Raw genomic sequence first — 5,604 nt, 5'->3', positions numbered from 1 at the left:
GCCAATGGCTGCGTGAGGAGATATTAGAGGAAAATGGGAATTAACTTCTCATAGGTATACATTTTAGAGTGATGAAATGCTTTGAAGTTGAATAGTGCTGCTCTTGGCACAATTTTGCAAATATACTAAAAACCACTGAATAGGACTTTTTAAATGGGTGAGTTGAATTATATATATATTATATATAACCTCAATAAAACCGTTACTGTCAAAAATGACACAAGATTTCCAATATTCCTCAGAGACCATATTGGTCAAAACCAGTTTCAAAGTTATATAAAGCAAACCAACTGGATGAGGCCATCTCTATGGCTTTTTTAAATACAGCCTCACACTACTCTGGAGAAAAGCCTAAACAAAAGTGATGCCGCAGGCTGCAAGAGCAAGAACTGATCACACCCGTGTGTGCAAACAGGCTCAACAGACGCAGTCCTGCCTGTTCTCGTTCTGATTCTCAAATCCTTGATTTTCACACAGCCTGAAACATTGCCCACTTCACAAGGGTGGCTAAGGCTGTATCCTTCTCCTCATTTACATACTCATGAAGTCCTGGGCACCTGATGTCCCTGGGCTGATCCCCCAGCCCGTGTACCCTCCTCTCCTCGTGGCCCTGGCTGGCTTGCAGCCTGCTACCCAGCTGCCCTGGGAAAAACCACCCTTTAAGTTTTTCTAACTCTCCTAACACTGGTTGTCACCTGTTCCGCTTCTTTCCTGCATGGTAATTATACTGTATTCATAGCTTGATTTGACATTTCCAAAGAAAAATGCAATTATACCATCCTGAAAAGCGGAAATAACCTGCTGATGATATTTGAAGAGAAAAACACACTTTCAAGGTTTGCTCCAGCTAAATTCTCAGAGCAGTGTCACTAAATGCTTTGGATGCTGGGGCTGGCTTATCTTTCTTTGCCTAAATCCTACATTCTGTCCAACTTCAGACATGAGGTTTCTAAAAACGGTGAGAAGAACTCACACTGAGCAGCTTAGAAACTTAAGTATTTCATGGGGGACAGAAAGTGAGAATAAACCCATGAAAAAGCTACAGAATCATTCATTAAAAAACACTAAGTGCAAATTATATTATTTGTACTTCTCACATTTAAAATTGGTCACAGTAGTATTAACAGTTGTCACAGTGTCTGTTGCTGTTTATCATCACCTTTTGACTTAAACCCTCAGAATTTCAATGATGGCCTCTTACTCTACCTGCTACTCATGGATGCTTTTTCTTCTGACCATATAAGTGTTTTCATTGTATAGATGTTATCAGGCCACACAGACTTGGGCTCGAACTGTGATTTCACTACCTATTGATCATATGACCTTGATCTTCAACTCTAATGTTCCCATAATTCCTAACAAAGTGCTGCATGAATTTGAAATATTACCAAAACTTGACTTTTCTATCCTATGAGACTCTTCTGCTTTTCTTGAAAGATATGGAGTCTGTTCTGTGTTCAAAGACTATTTTTCTATGTATCAGGATTTTATGATTAAAAGTCCTGTATGAAATTGAGGATTCTGTGCCCTTGGCAGCCAGACTAGGGCATCAAAATCCTCAAATGACCAGCTGCACCAGTACTGTTATCTCCTAGAAGACCTTTCAAGCATTTCTTTTTCCCTCATCAAGCCTTTTTTGTTTTCCTCTAGCAAATTATCATTTTGGATGCAGCTCAGTTCAAGAGCGGCTTTAATTAATGAGCCAGGTTTCTGGCATTGATAAGAATTAGGAGGTGAAGGTCAGCGTGGAGGGCAGTTCTCATTAAACATGGGAATGTGGCTGCGGTTGGAAATGATCCTGTCTATCACTTCCCGAGCCACTGTCCTACTGCAGCGGCAGGGGGGTGTTCCAAACTTCAAAGCTCTAATAAAAAGGCAGGATTAGAGGAAACTCTTGCTTTCACCCTGGCTTTTAATTCATCCTGTTACTTATTTAGCAGGACAGGATCAAATGGCACCCCTGTGGAGAGCCTGCAGAAGGGCACCTTTCTTTTTTTTTTTTTTTTTTTTTTTTGGCACCAGGGATCAAACTCCCAACTCTGCACTTGCTATCCAGGCAGGTGCTTATGCCACTGAGCTAAATCCCCGGCCTGAGAAGGGCACCTTCTAACCTCAGCATCCCCAGAGTTCCTTCAGGGCCACTGGGGCTGTTCACATAACCAGAAGTCAGGTGATCTGGGTGGTGCTTGGAACCCAAAAAACCCAACATTCTAAAAATTCTTATTTATACATAAGTACTTTACAGCATATTTTAAGTATTTAAAAGGTTAACTTTCTAGTTTTTACAGTTTATTTTTCTTCCAACTAGGAACATCTCTGACTAAAGCAGTACATTTGCTATAACTGATGAATTTACCTTGATACATTGTTATATGGGGTTCACTCTGGACTGTATATTCTATGGGTCTGAACAAACCTATAAGAGCATATACCCATCACTGTAATATCCTTTTTAACTTTTAAATTTTTATTAGATGTTTGCAGTACACAATGTTTATTTTCCTTGTGGGGAGTTGGCACAGCTATACAACACATCTAAATTCTCTTTTTCATTTCCTTTTCCTTCCCTATTACCCCTTCCCTCCGTCTCTTAATGCTCATCCAATTTGAGAAACATTTCTTAACTTCCTGTAATCTTTTTGTTTACATTTTGCGTTCTCATACAAGAAAAAATGTGAGATGTTTAAGGTTGTGTGACCTGATTTCACTTAACACTACAAGCTCAAAGGCATCCATTTTCCCACAAACCACTCACCTTTTCATTATGCTCCTTTGTAAACACTGTAATATCTTACAGAATCTTTTCACAACCCTCAGAATCCTCTGTACTGCACATCCATCCCTCCTCCCTGCTGGCAACCACTGATATTTCTGCACATTCTCTGAAATAGTTTTGTCTTCTCCAAAATGCCATATATGAGGTGTGATGAAAAACTGCAATGAACATTTAAGTTACAAATAAAATATTACAGTGAAAGACACCTTGCCATCAATCTCCCTCAAAGCCTTCTTCATATTTCATTCTTTGTGCCCCTTTCAGAAGTGGTTCTGGAAGTCATCTTTCATGAGTGCCTCTAGCTGAGCTATCCTGGCTGCCTGGACTTCCTCAGACAATTCAAGATGTTTACCTTTCAGGGTCATTTTGATTTAGGGGAAGAGCCAGAAGTCTCAAGTGCTAGATCTGGTGAATAGGACAGATGGGGGCACACTGTATTCTTTTCACAAGTCTGTGTTTCTGTTGGGTGGCACTCAACAGCATATCCTGATCTTTTGATCACTCCTTGTAAAGAAACAAAAGAGATGTTCTATAACTGCTTCAGAGAGGCAAGAATGATCTCACAAGCATGCACAAAGCAAGGAGTGGTATTTTGTAAGACAGTAACATCAATGTGTCTTTTATAGTAATTTTTAAATTCCTAAACATTCATATTATTGTCTTAGTTACTTTTTCACTGCTGAGACAGAATACCTGACATGAACAAGTTAGAGGAAGACAGGTTTATTTTTGCTTGCAGTTTGTAGAGGTTTCAATACATAGCTGGCTGGGTCCAAAGCAGGGCAACTTGGCAGAGGGGCATTACAGAGCAGGAACGGTCCATGGTATGGCAGGTGCAACAAGCAAGCCTTCCTATCCTTTTCATTCTACACAGACTACAATCCTATTGGCTGATGCCACCCACAGCCCGGGTCAGTCTTCCCATTATCCACACCCAGAACTATGCTGGATGGGGGTGATCCAGTTATCACATCCAGTGGTCCTGCCACCTCCCAAAAGCCTCATCCTTGAGCACTGAGGCTTTGGAAGGCTATCTACATATAAGCCATAACAACACCTTTTGTAGTTGAAATTATACATTTATAGCCTTTTTATAGTGTCTTTCATTTAACAATTTCACTTAAACTTTCCCCACAGTTAGATACCTCATTATTTTAGTGCCATATACTATTTCATTTTCTGGAATAACTCCATTTTCTTACCCACTTATCTACTGAAGACACTATGGTTATTTCAAACATTTGGCACAATGAATAAAACTGCTATAAACATAAATATGTTCTTATGTGGGCATAACTTTTCAGTTTATTTCACTAAGGAATGTGGGTTATGGCTCATATAGTAAGAGTATATTTAGAATGTAAGAAACTGCCACACCATTTTGAAAGTGGTTCTCTTATTTTACATTTCCACCAGCAAGAAATGAGTTGCCTGTTGCTCCACATACTTGCCAGCCTTTGGTGGTGTTAGGGATTTGGCTGTTCTAGTAAGTGTGAATGTTATCCCATTATTATTTTAATTTATAATTCCTTAATGACATGTGAGTTGAAGCACCTTTTTATATACTTATTTACCATCTGCATATGTTGGTGAGAGAGCAATTTCTTATTTACATTTATTTATAATAAAGATTTAAACATATATTAAGACATATGTAAATATTCACATTTTAAAAGCCCAATGAATGAAATTGTGGGCACGGAAATGTGCATTGCTAGAGAAATTATCATATTGTTCAATGGAACAACTGCCAATTCATCAAGATGGGAACTAAATTCCAACATTAGCAATGACATTTTCAAATCAGCTATAAAATAGACATTTCTAAAATCATTAGAAAAAAAGAAAGCTGAATTGTGAAAAAACACCTTTACTGCAGCAAAGTACTTAGATTTGCTCCCTCCCCCCTAGGCTGACCACAATGTATGAGCAAAGAAAACTCAACACAGCATTAATCCATGCAATGCCCCAGGCACATAGATGATCCTAGTCCAGGTATCCAGCAGTGAAGGTCTGTCCTGCTGTACTCCTAAGCCAAAGGATGGGTTAGAGAAGGCCAGTGTTAAGTGGAAGGGGATGGAGGCCAGGTCAGATGTGAGGAAGAGAACTTTCTGGTGGCCACCTTCCCATCACTCCCAGCCATATAGGTGTCTGGCATTCCCATTCCTGTTTGTTAATGGCAGAAGTTTTCAACATGATTCCATTCAATTTGCATTCACCAACTATGGGCTGTGTAGATTCTAATCTTTCTGCCCTTTCATCTTTGAATCGTTTGCTCAAGGCTCAAAGACCCATCTGGAGCATTCAGTTGGCTATAAGTCCCTAAACCATATGCTTGGCTCCAGCTGCCAAGAAGGGGAGAGAGCAAGCATCTCCCCATTTCTTCTTTCCGTGGGAAAAATTAGCTGTGCCTCTTGTCAATGGGGCGATGCCCTGGAACTAGGAAATGGGCTCAGGGCAGCGACAAATGACATATGGCTATTGGGCCTTTTGGCTCTTTCCTGACAATGCCACTTTTATCTTGATTCCAGGGTCTGTGTTTTTGTGTTCTCTTTACCAGTTGCCCTTCCCCTTATGATGTGTCTGTTCTTGTCGCTCAGATTTCAGCTCCTCTGGCTACATCAAGGCCTGCTATCCCTGAAGTCACTTGAACACCTTTCTCTTCCCTAACTCATTCTGATGCTGGACTTCAAGATTGTTCTTTCCTCATAAAGTGTACAGCCTGAGCCTTCCACCAAGATGCAACCTCCATGGGACAGACATTTGGTTCCCATAGCTCAGACCTTTCCAAGTGTAACAGCCAGTAAACAAGAAAAGCAAAGGGAGAT

Source organism: Cavia porcellus, unplaced genomic scaffold, assembly GCF_034190915.1.
Source record: "Cavia porcellus strain 051 isolate PalLab524CR breed Dunkin Hartley unplaced genomic scaffold, mCavPor4.1 scaffold_5, whole genome shotgun sequence".
In the NCBI taxonomy this organism is placed as follows: Eukaryota; Metazoa; Chordata; class Mammalia; order Rodentia; family Caviidae; genus Cavia; species Cavia porcellus.
This window is presented reverse-complemented; position numbering follows the sequence as displayed.